Here is an 11,392-nt window from a genome sequence, read left to right as displayed (position 1 = left end):
GGAGGGTGGGAAAGGGGGAGGGAGGGAGGGGGGGAGGGTGGGAAAGAGAGAGGGAGGGAGGGAGGGTGGGAAAGAGGGAGGGAGGGAGGGAGGGTGGGAAAGAGGGAGGGAGGGTGGGAGGGAGGGAGAGGGTGGGAAAGAGGAGAGGGAGGGTGGGAAAGAGGGAGGGAGGGAGGGAGGGTGGGAAAGAGGGAGGGAGGGAGGGAGGGTGGAAAGAGAGAGGGAGGGAGGGAGGGAGGGTGGTAAAGAGAGAGGGAGGGAGGGAGGGAGGGTGGGAAAGAGAGAGGGAGGGAGGGAGGGAGGGTGGGAAAGAGAGAGGGAGGGAGGGAGGGAGGGTGGGAAAGAGAGGGAGGGAGGGAGGGAGGGTGGGAAAGAGAGGGAGGGAGGGAGGGAGGGTGGGAAAGAGAGAGGGAGGGAGGGAGGGAGGGTGGGAAAGAGAGAGGGAGGGAGGGAGGGAGGGTGGGAAAGAGAGAGGGAGGGAGGGAGGGAGGGAGGGTGGGAACGAGAGAGGGAGGGAGGGAGGGAGGGTGGGAAAGAGAGAGGGAGAGGGAGGAGTGGGAAAGAGAGAGGGAGGGAGGGAGGGAGGAGGGGGGGGAAGGAGAGAGGGAGGGAGGGAGGGAGGGTGGGAAAGAGAGAGAGGGAGGGAGGGTGGGAAAGAGAGAGGGAGGGAGGGAGGGAGGGAGGGTGGGAAAGAGAGAGGGAGGGAGGAGAGGGAGGGTGGGAAAGAGAGAGGGAGGGAGGGAGGGAGGGTGGGAAAGAGAGAGGGAGGGAGGGAGGGAGGGTGGGAAAGAGAGAGGGAGGGAGGGAGGGAGGGTGGGAAAGAGAGAGGGAGGGAGGGTGGGAAGGAGAGAGGGAGGGGGGAAGGAGAGAGGGAAAGAGAGAGGGAGGGAGGGAGGGAGGAGGGTGGGAAAAGAGAGAGGGAGGGAGAGGGAGGGAGGAGGTGGGAAAAGAGAGAGGGAGGGAGGGAGGGAGGGAGGGTGAGGGAAAGAGAGAGGGAGGGAGGGAGGGAGGGTGGGAAAGAGAGAGGGAGGGAGGGAGGGAGGGTGAGGAAAGAGAGAGGGAGAGAGGGAGGGAGGGTGGGAAAGAGAGAGGGAGGAGAGGGAGGGAGAGGAGGGTGGGAAAAGAGAGAGGGAGGGAGGGAGGGAGGGTGGGAAAGAGAGAGGGAGGGAGGGAGGGAGGAGGGAGGGAGGTGGGAAAGAGAGAGGGAGGGAGGGTGGGAAGGAGAGAGGGAGGGGGGAAGGAGAGGGGGAAAGAGGGAGGGAGGGAGGGGGGAAAAGGGGGAGGGAAAGAGGGAGGGAGGGGGGGGGGGAAAGAGAGAGAGAGGGAGGGAGGGAGGGTGGGAGGGAAAGAGAGAGGGAGGGAGGGAGGGTGGGAAAGAGGAGAGAGGGAGGGAGGGAGGGAGGGTGGGAAAGAGAGAGAGGGAGGGAGGGAGGGGGGAGGGTGGGAAAGAGAGAGGGAGGGAGGGAGGGAGGGTGGGAAAGAGAGAGAGGGAGGGGAGGGAGGGGAGGGAGGGTGGGAAAGAGAGAGAGGGAGGAGAGGGAGGGAGGGAGGGTGGGAAAGAGAGAGGGAGGGAGGGAGGGAGGGAGGGTGGGAAAGAGAGAGGGAGGGAGGGAGGGTGGGAAAGAGAGAGGGAGGGAGGGAGGGAGGGAGGGAGGGTGGGAGGGAAAGAGGGAGGGAGGGAGGGAGGGTGGGAAAGAGAGAGGGAGGGTGAGGGGAAGGAGGGAGGGAGGGAGGGAAAGAGAGAGGGAGGGTGGGAAAGAGGGAGGGAGGATGGTAAAGAGGGAGGGTGGGTGGGAAAGAGGGAGGGAGAGAGGGAGGGTGCGAGAGGGAGAGAGGGAGGGAGGGTGGGAGAGAGATGGAGGGAGGGAGGGAAGGAGAGAGGGGTGAGAGAGATGGAGGGGGGAAAGAGAGAGACAGAGGGAGGGAAGGAAGGAGAGAGGGAGGGAGGGAGGGAGGGAAGGAGAGAGAGGGTGAGAGAGATGGAGGGGAGAGAGGGAGGGAAGGAGAGAGGGGTGAGAGAGATGGAGGGGGAGAGAGGGAGGGAGGGAAGGAGAGGGGGGGGGGGGGGATGGAGGGGGGAAAGAGAGAGACAGAGGGAGGGAGGGAGGGAAGGAAGGAGAGAGGGAGGGAGGGAGGGAAGGAAGGAAGGAGAGAGGGAGGGAGGGAAGGAGAGAGGGGTGAGAGAGATGGAGGGGGAAAGAGAGAGACAGAGGGAGGGAGGAAGGGAAGGAAGGAGAGAGGGAGGGAGGGTGGGAGGGAGGGAGGGAGGGAGGGTGGAAGAAAGAGAGAGGGAGGGTGGTGGGAAGGAGGGAGGGAGGGAGGGAAAAGAGAGAGGGAGGGTGGGAAAGAGGGAGGGAGGGTGGGAAAGAGGGAGGGAGGGTGGGAAAGAGGGAGGGAAGGAGGGTGGGAGAGAGATGGAGGGAGGGAGGGAAGGAGAGAGGGGTGAGAGAGATGGAGGGGGGAAAGAGAGAGACAGAGGGAGGGAAGGAAGGAGAGAGGGAGGGAGGGAGGGAGGGAAGGAGAGAGGGGTGAGAGAGATGGAGGGAGAGAGGGAGGGAAGGAGAGAGGGGTGAGAGAGATGGAGGGGGAGAGAGGGAGGGAGGGAAGGAGAGAGGGGTGAGAGAGATGGAGGGGGGAAAGAGAGAGACAGAGGGAGGGAGGGAGGGAAGGAAGGAGAGAGGGAGGGAGGGAAGGAAGGAGAGAGGGAGGGAGGGAAGGAGGGGAGGAGAGGGGTGAGAGATGGATGGAGGGAGCTGGAGGAAAGAGAGAGACAGAGGAGAGTGGTGAGGGAGATGAAGGGAAGGAAGAGAGAGAGGGAGGGGTTGAAGAGGGAAGGAGAGAGAGACAGAGAGGGGTGAGAGAGATGGAGGGAGAGAGATGGAGGGAGAGGGAGGGAAGGAGAGAGGGAGGGGGGAAGGAGAGAGAGGGGTGAGAGAGATGGAGGGAGAGAGATGGAGGGGGAGAGAGAGAGACAGAGAGGGAGGGAGGGAGGGAGGGAGAGGGGTGAGAGAGAGGGGGGTGGAAGAGGGAGAGAGAGACAGAGGAGAGAGAGGAAGGGGGGGAGTGGGGGAGAGAGGGGGGGGAGTAGGGGGGGAGTGGGGGGGTGAGGGGGGGGGTGGGGGAGAGAGGGGGGGGAGTAGGGGGGGAGTGGGGGAGAGAGGGGGGGAGTGGGTGAGAGAGAGTGAGAGGAGAGGAGTGGGGGAGAGAGAGGAGTGGGAGGAGGGAGGGAGAGGGGTGAGAGATGGAAGGAGAGAGCTGGAGGGAGAGAGACAGAGAGGGAGAGTGGTGAGCGAGATGGAGGGAGAGGGAGGGAGAGAGAGGGGTTGAAGAGGGAGAGAGAGACAGAGAGGAAGAGGGGCGGAGAGGAGTGGGGGAGAGAGTGATAGGAGAGGAGTGGGGGAGAGAGAGAGGAGTGGGAGGGGAGAGAGAGGGTGGGGGGTGAGAGAGATGGAGGGAGGGAGAGAGAGGGGTGGAAGAGAGAGAGAGAGAGGGAGGGAGGGAGAGTGGTGAGAGAGATGGAGAGAGAGAGAGAGAGAGGGAGGGAGGGAGAGTGGTGAGAGAGATGGAGGGAGAGAGACAGAGAGAGAGTAGGAGAGAGAGTGAGAGGAGAGGAGTGGGGGAGAGAGAGAGGAGAGGAGTGGGAATAGAGAGAGGAGTGAGAGAGAGGTGGTGAGGGGGGCAGAGAGAGTGAGAGAGAGAGGAGTGGAGGAGAGAGAGAGAGAGAGAGGGGTGGGAGAGAGTGAGAGAGAGAGAGGAGTGGGAGGAGAGAGGGAGAGAGGAGTGGGGGAGAGAGAGAGAGAGAGAGAGAAGAGTGTGTGGTGAGAGAATGTTTATAGTGTCTGTAACATAAGTGAAAGCAGGAAGTAACTCGTCTCTCAGACGTTCCACAACATTAAATCTCCACGTTACTGTAGAGACACTAAACCCTCTGATGTTTTGTACATGAAATAAATTAAATGTTGTAATCTGTGTATTAGTCTCTGTGGTACAAGCGCAGTACCACACTCCAGACCATGCAGTTATACACAAAGAATACACTTTTCTTTTCTTTTCAGCTAGTATTATCTGTAGATGTTTGTTTTTATTTATTCCCTCATCTAGTCCGAATGCACTGCAGAGTTGGTTGTTGCCTGGTGATGAGTTTTCTGTTGAAGATGATTCATCAGGTTAAGTGAATGCAGGTCAGGATGAAGCTGAGGTTCTTCCTTAACCCATCTGTTGTATTTATTCAGTCGTTCTCATAGAGCAGCACTGTTTAACCCAAACTAGCACGCCTGCTAAGGCTAGCGGTAACACAGCTACGCTGTTCACGTACACGGTTGTGTAGCATTTTTGTATGATTTAAAACAACTCTGTTTAACCTAGAGATCATGGAGGTCAGATGCAAGATTTCAGCACAGCAACTGACCACCTTCACTGACCACATCCTTCTTTACCATACTGTAGTTCTGTTTGCAGTCTGCTCTGCTTTGCTTGCCGTACAGATCGCGGTCACGTCATGTCACGTCGCCCGCTCGTCAGCAGGATACAGTTCACTAGGTTTGTGTCAGGTACTTCAGTATGACATGGTGTGGGATGTTGGTGTTGGAGCCCTGAATGGAGCTGATGTCAGTAACTGTGTGTGTGTGTGTGTATAGCACTACGCTAGTGATTTATTGTAACGCATCACCGGTATGATGATCGGCTCCTGGCTAGTCACCCGTCAGATGCAATATGTTTTTTTTTTTGAGTTTTATAAATGTGAGCAGGTTCGATTACTTTTCTGTAGTTGTGCAGCGGTTTATCTCCAGATGAAGCAGGACATTTGTGCGAGTCAAAAATGATGATGAGAAATGTCTCCTGAAGGCAGCTGTTTGTACAGATAAGTGTGTAGGAGAAAAATGATGGTGCTTGTCTTGGCGGGTGCTGAGCAATGATGCCGTGTGTGTGTGTGTGAGAGAGTGAGTGTGTGTGTGTGAGAGAGTGAGTGTGTGTGTGTGAGAGAGAGAAAGAGAGAGTGTGTGTGAGAGCGTGTGTGTGAGAGAAAGAGAGAGAGAGTGTGTGTGTGTGAGAGAGAGAGAGAGAGAGTGTGTGTGAGAGAGAGAGAGAGTGTGTGTGAGAGAGAGAGAGTGTGTGAAGAGAGAGTGTGTGTGAAGAGAGAGAGTGTGTGTGGAGAGAGAGTGTGTGTGAAGAGAGAGCGTGTGTGGGGAGAGAGAGCGTGTGTGGGGAGAGCGAGCGTGTGTGTGAGCGAGCGAGTGTGTGTGTGAGCGAGCGTGCGTGTGTGAGCGAGCGAGCGTGCGTGTGTGAGCGAGCGAGCGAGCGTGTGTGTGAGCGAGCGAGCGTGTGTGTGAGCGAGCGAGCGTGTGTGAGCGAGCGAGCGTGTGTGTGAGCGAGCGAGAGAGAGTGTGTGAGAGAGCGAGCGAGCGAGAGAGAGTGTGTGAGAGAGCGAGCGAGCGAGAGAGAGTGTGTGAGAGAGCGAGCGAGCGAGAGAGAGTGTGTGAGAGAGCGAGCGAGCGAGAGAGAGTGTGTGAGAGAGCGAGCGAGCGAGAGTGTGTGAGAGCGAGCGAGCGAGCGTGTGTGAGAGCGAGCGAGCGAGCGTGTGTGAGAGCGAGCGAGCGAGCGTGTGTGAGAGCGAGCGAGCGTGTGTGAGAGCGAGCGAGCGTGTGTGAGAGCGAGCGAGCGTGTGTGTGAGAGCGAGCATGTGTGTGTACCGCCTGTTGTCCAGGACAGTTTGAATTAGTCTATTGAGCAACTGAAATTCCTCTTTTCAATTAAAAAAAAGACAGACAGAATTCTCAACTGCTTCAGCCTCTTTCTTTCTCTCCATCTGCCCAGACCCCCCTCCTCCTTCCCCTCCCCCTCCTCCCCCCCTCCTCCTGAAATACCCTCCTGTACAATCCTGCATTTTTTTTCTCTCTCTGATTCTTAAGTAAATTGCTCATCTGTGTGAGCTCTAAAGCAGAAGCGGTTATTTACAGCGTGGTTATTAAGACCACATGATGTCTCATTATCCAGATAGACATTTATTTATTTATTTATTTATTGAGTTGTTCACATAGAGCAGCACTGTTTAACCCAACCTAGCACGTCTACTAAGGCTACACTGTTTACGTACACGGTTTTGGACTATTTTTGTATGATTTAAAACAACTCAACCCTAGAGATCATGCAGGTCAGATGCAAGACTCCAGCACAGCAACTGACCACATCCTTTCATTTTGTAAAGCAATGTAAATGGTAAAAACTGGCAGATCCTGAGGTGATGATGATGATGATGATGATGATGTAGATCTCTAGAAACTTGGGCAGCAGAGTCAGTGTAGGTGGTGTATCACAATGCTCCATGAAGTCTGGAATAATAACAAAGAATATTTCTCTCGTTGTATTTCTAAGAGACATTGACGACAAGAAACACCATCTGTCTCTTACGGACAGCACCGTCATGTTGCCTCACACACTGCCCCCTCTGTTTATGCTGGTATTCTGTCATCCACAAGCGTTAAATTTTTTTGGACGTGAACAGTCATCGCTCTGATGGAAAGCAGGAAGTGCAAGACAGCTGGCTACACAGTTAAAAGCAAGTATATCCCCTGCCTTAAATAAAAACACAAGCAGTAAAGGGTTTCTAAATAGTGAAGTTTATCGGGTTTGGCACAAGGGGAAAAAGCACAATGATCAAACGCGACAACACTAAGTTTGTTTATTTTATTATTTATTTTCAAACGTCGGAGAATTTTGAGAATAAGATCAATCTTTCCTAAGGAAGTAGTTTCCAGACAAAATGGATTGTTAAAGTTGTTAACAGTTGCGTCTTCTTTTTGTGGACTAGTGACGAGTCGTTCATGAACGATCCGTTCATTTTGAACGAATCCTTAATATGACTCTCAGAGAGCGATTCGTTCATTTTGTATTGACCCCACATGCGCCACATCCTACCAAGTTCTGTACAGGAAAAACTTCATTAGTTCATTTCCCGAGTCATTGCTAAGCATGGTCATGTGATGAACAAGCTAACGACTCCGGCCCAAAGACGCAGGAGACGAACAAATCATTTCTGTTTCCACCACAGACTGCATAGCTTAGGCTTATGGGGCTGTTACTTGACAAACGGACGACTTGAACTTTGACTCGGAAACTCCAAGAAACTTATCTCTTTTAATGGTAGAAACTGCATGGTTTCAGCCTACGAGAATGTGATGCGACAAAAGAAGGCTTGGAAGGGAGGTGAGGTAAACTGCATAGTTTAAAGACCCTGTGTACTAATCGTTTCTGTTTCCTACAAGTTGGCCTTGGTTGATTTATTGTTTTATCCTATTCTAAACATAATCGGCGTTGTCGAGGTAATTGGCTATTCACACTGTAATTACACCGATCAGGCATAACATTCTGAGCAGTGAGAGGTGAAGTGAATAACACTGATGATCTCCTCATCATGGCACCTGTTAGTGGGTGGGATATATTAGGCAGCAAGTCAACATTTTGTCCTCAAAGTTGATGTGTTAGAAGCAGGAAAAATGGGCAAGGGTAAGGATTTGAGCGAATTTGACAAGGGACAGATTGTGATGGCTAGACGACTGGATCAGAGCATCTCCAAAACTGCAGCTCTTGTGGGGTGTTCCCGGTCTGCAGTGGTCAGTATCTATCAAAAGTGCTCCAAGGAAGGAACAGTGGTGAACCGGTGACAGGGTCGTGGGCAGTCAAGGCTCATCAATGCGTGTGGGGAGTGAAGGCTGGCCCGTGTGATCCGATCCAACAGACAAGCTACTGTTGCTCAAATTGCTGAAGGAGTTAATGCTGATTGAAAGATCCGAGTCACTGAAATGATCCAAACTTCCCATCATTATTGTGGATGCAAAAAAATTACAATTCAAATGAAAATGCAAATCGCGTGTTACCTCGTTTTCGAACGATGGAAAAGAAAATTAGATTTCCAGTGTCATGTCTTAAGAGTTTACAGTCCTGCCATATGCCTTTGTATTTCCGCTGCCTTGCATAGAAACCTGTTTGTAGATGGAAGTGATGTCCGTTACAGACGACCACAATTTAGAGGAACTTCTACATTTTCTTATGGGTTTTGCTTTTCCGATGCAAACGGTAAAAATATGCAGCTTTCATTTGAATGATGTCACGGTTTATACTTTCACAAAACGAAGACACAAGTGCAAACACAATTTGTCATTCCTTTGGAAAATGCTTCCAGACTTTTCCTGTTGTATTTTGTTTACAAAAAATGTTTGCCCTTATTCATTTACCTGGGCCAGTGTTTCTGCATAAAGGAAACTCAGTAAGCAGGACTGCACATTAGATACGTTTCATCGTACCATGTCAGCTGCATCAAATGCAGATTTTTTTTTTTTTTAAACATGGTCCTAGTGAGTTTGCTGATATGAGCAACGTGAAAGCAACCAAGAAATGAAGGAAGGCTTCTAAAACAAGCCCAGGTTTAGTGATGATTTGAAGAGCAATGTTGGAAAATAAAGCTTCACATGCATAGCTAGGTTGTGGATGAGGATGTGGAAGCTTAGTGTTTAACGTGATTGGAGGGTTGCGAGTTCAAATCCCAGATCCATCAAAAGCTGCCACTGCTGGGCCCCTGAGCAAGGCCCTTATCCCTCAGTAGCTCAGTAGTGTAAAGTGGGATAAATTGTAAGCCACTCTGGATAAGGATGTATGCCAGAAATGTAAATGTAAGTGTTTTGTACGTTCACCATTTTTTTAAAACTGAAGTGAAGGTTGTATTAATGAGTGCTGCATTAAAATTAAAATGCAGCTGCCTCTTCAGTTCTCAGCTGCCTGCACTCAGTGAAGCATAATCTGCTCTTCAGTTTCTGCCACTAGGGTGGGTGTGTGTGTGTGTGTGTGTCTACATGCTGTTCCTCCACATCAGCATTCACATTCCCTCTTTTCCACTTGGGGAAACTAATCATGGTCCTCTGCCACAATTCATCTATTTGAAAAGAGCCTGGATTTAGGCAGATTTAAGAAGATAGCACATTCTGGATTTGGGTCATATCGATGTGCTGTGTGTGTGTTGGGTGGGTGGTTGTTTGAATTCCACATTGCTCTGGACAATTCATAATTAGACTCCACCAAATGTGATTAAAGACAGAACGTTTAGAGTTAAGGGAAATAAACTCCAGTTTTGTCACTGAAGTGAAACTCATGAGGAAATGAAACTGCGCCAGTTATTAATGTTTCTTTTGGACTACTTGGAAGATCTAGTACTTTGAGGTACAGAAGTAAGGAATTTTTTATTATTATTATTAAGGCTATTATTAGATATGCTCGTGTTCCAAAATACCTGAAAACTAGTAGAAACCTTACAGCACTTTAAAAATAAAATGAAAGACAAGACAACCCCATTCATCATCTGATCTTTGTCCTCCATTTTTAATGGGTGTCTGTGCATTATAGTCATCTGGTCAGCCTTCTCAATCAGATGATCTGAACCCCACGATTGTCGAATATGCCCCCAGTCATCCAATCTGTGCTCTCGTTCTTGTCTGTGTTCTCCATGATCAAATCAGATGACGATAGAGGACATGAATCTGTCTGATCTGTGTCCCCATCTATATCCAGTCTGTGCTCTACATTGACTTCCATTTTCATCTGAATTGACCCCTTTGTCCAATCTGTTTCCCACTTTGCCATCTAATCTGCCCATCTTTGTCTGATATGTGCTTCCATCTTTGTCCTGCCTGTGCCCTGCACCACTGTCTGATCTGAGTCCCTATTATCCAATCCCATCTTTGTCCAGTCTGTGTTTCTGATCTGTGTCCCCATTATCCGATCCCATCTTCATCCAGTCTGTGTTTCTGATCTGTGTCCCCATTATCCGATCCCATCTTCATCCAGTCTGTGTTTCTGATCTGTGTCCCCATTATCCGATCCCATCTTCATCCAGTCTGTGTTTCTGATCTGTGTCCCCATTATCCGATCCCATCTTCATCCAGTCTGTGTTTCTGATCTGTGTCCCCATATCCGATCCCATCTTCATCCAGTCTGTGTTTCTGATCTGTGTCCCCATTATCCGATCCCATCTTCATCCAGTCTGTGTTTCTGATCTGTGTCCCCATATCCGATCCCATCTTCATCCAGTCTGTGTTTCTGATCTGTGTCCCCATTATCCGATCCCATCTTCATCCAGTCTGTGTTTCTGATCTGTGTCCCCATATCCGATCCCATCTTCATCCAGTCTGTGTTTCTGATCTGTGTCCCCATTATCCGATCCCATCTTCATCCAGTCTGTGTTTCTGATCTGTGTCCCCATGTCCGATCCCATCTTCATCCAGTCTGTGTTTCTGATCTGTGTCCCCATGTCCGATCCCATCTTCATCCAGTCTGTGTTTCTGATCTGTGTCCCCATGTCCGATCCCATCTTCATCCAGTCTGTGTTTCTGATCTGTGTCCCCATGTCCGATCCCATCTTCATCCAGTCTGTGTTTCTGATCTGTGTCCCCATGTCCGATCCCATCTTCATCCAGTCTGTGTTTCTGATCTGTGTCCCCATTATCCGATCTTATCTTCATACAGTCTGTATTTCTGATCAGTGTCTCCATCCTCAACCATTCTGTGCCACATGTAGACTTTCGTTTTCATTTGAATTGACCCCATTGTCCTACCTGTTTCCCAAATTGCCATCCAATCCGTGCCCACCCCATCCTTGTCTGATCTGTGCTTCCGTCTTTGTCCTGTCTGTGACCCTGTCCTTATCCAGTCTGTACCCTCTGGTGCCCCTACTGCCCCCCCCCAAAGGTTTAGTATTTCATTTTATATTTTATATTTATATTTTATTTTATTTCAAATCTGGTGCATAATGTGTCCTTTTTATTTTTGCTCAGGGTGTCCTGGATTTTTGTTTTTGTTTAAATCCGTTTTCTTGTCTGCCACTGTGTTTTTAGGCCTAATGTTGTATCTTTTCCCAGCATCTGAAGTGTTGGTGAAATAAATCATAGTTACATTTTTCTAAAGCCCTCAGGTATAAGGAACAGAGTGACTGTGCCTGGATTTATTATACTCTTTGATCTACATTTTCTTGTGAATTTCAGCTCTAGTAAAGATGCTGTAGAAGGTTAACCTTGCTGCAGAGTGTACAACTTCACACACTCGATTCAGCCTCTGGTCATGCATTTGTAATATAGTTTGAGTTTTGTGTCAGGGACTAGTGATGCGTTTTCACATAGCTGACCTGCTAAAGACCCAGCTAAACGTTATGGCTTGTTCGACTGCCGCAGATCTGAAATGTCACCAAGGAATTTCCTGTGATGGGAAGGAAACCTCCAACACCTTCTGGCTAGTCTATTTGAATAAATCATGTTTTATTTATAATGCCTCCGGGAATTGCAGATCTTCTGGCTTTCCTCTGACCGTTTACACGCTCATGTTTAAGCATGTTTTGAATCTTTTAGTGAAA

At 50.5% G+C, this 11,392-nt stretch overlaps 1 protein-coding gene across 3 annotated transcripts in view; it reads left to right on the top strand.

Moving 5' to 3' along the window:
• Nucleotides 1–11,392, top strand: part of extl3 (exostosin-like glycosyltransferase 3) — a 32,249-nt gene that overhangs the window by 4,089 nt on the left and 16,768 nt on the right. The window lies entirely within an intron of this gene.

Source organism: Hemibagrus wyckioides, linkage group LG25, assembly GCF_019097595.1.
Source record: "Hemibagrus wyckioides isolate EC202008001 linkage group LG25, SWU_Hwy_1.0, whole genome shotgun sequence".
NCBI classification, from domain to species: domain Eukaryota; kingdom Metazoa; phylum Chordata; class Actinopteri; order Siluriformes; family Bagridae; genus Hemibagrus; species Hemibagrus wyckioides.
This window is presented reverse-complemented; position numbering and strand designations above follow the sequence as displayed.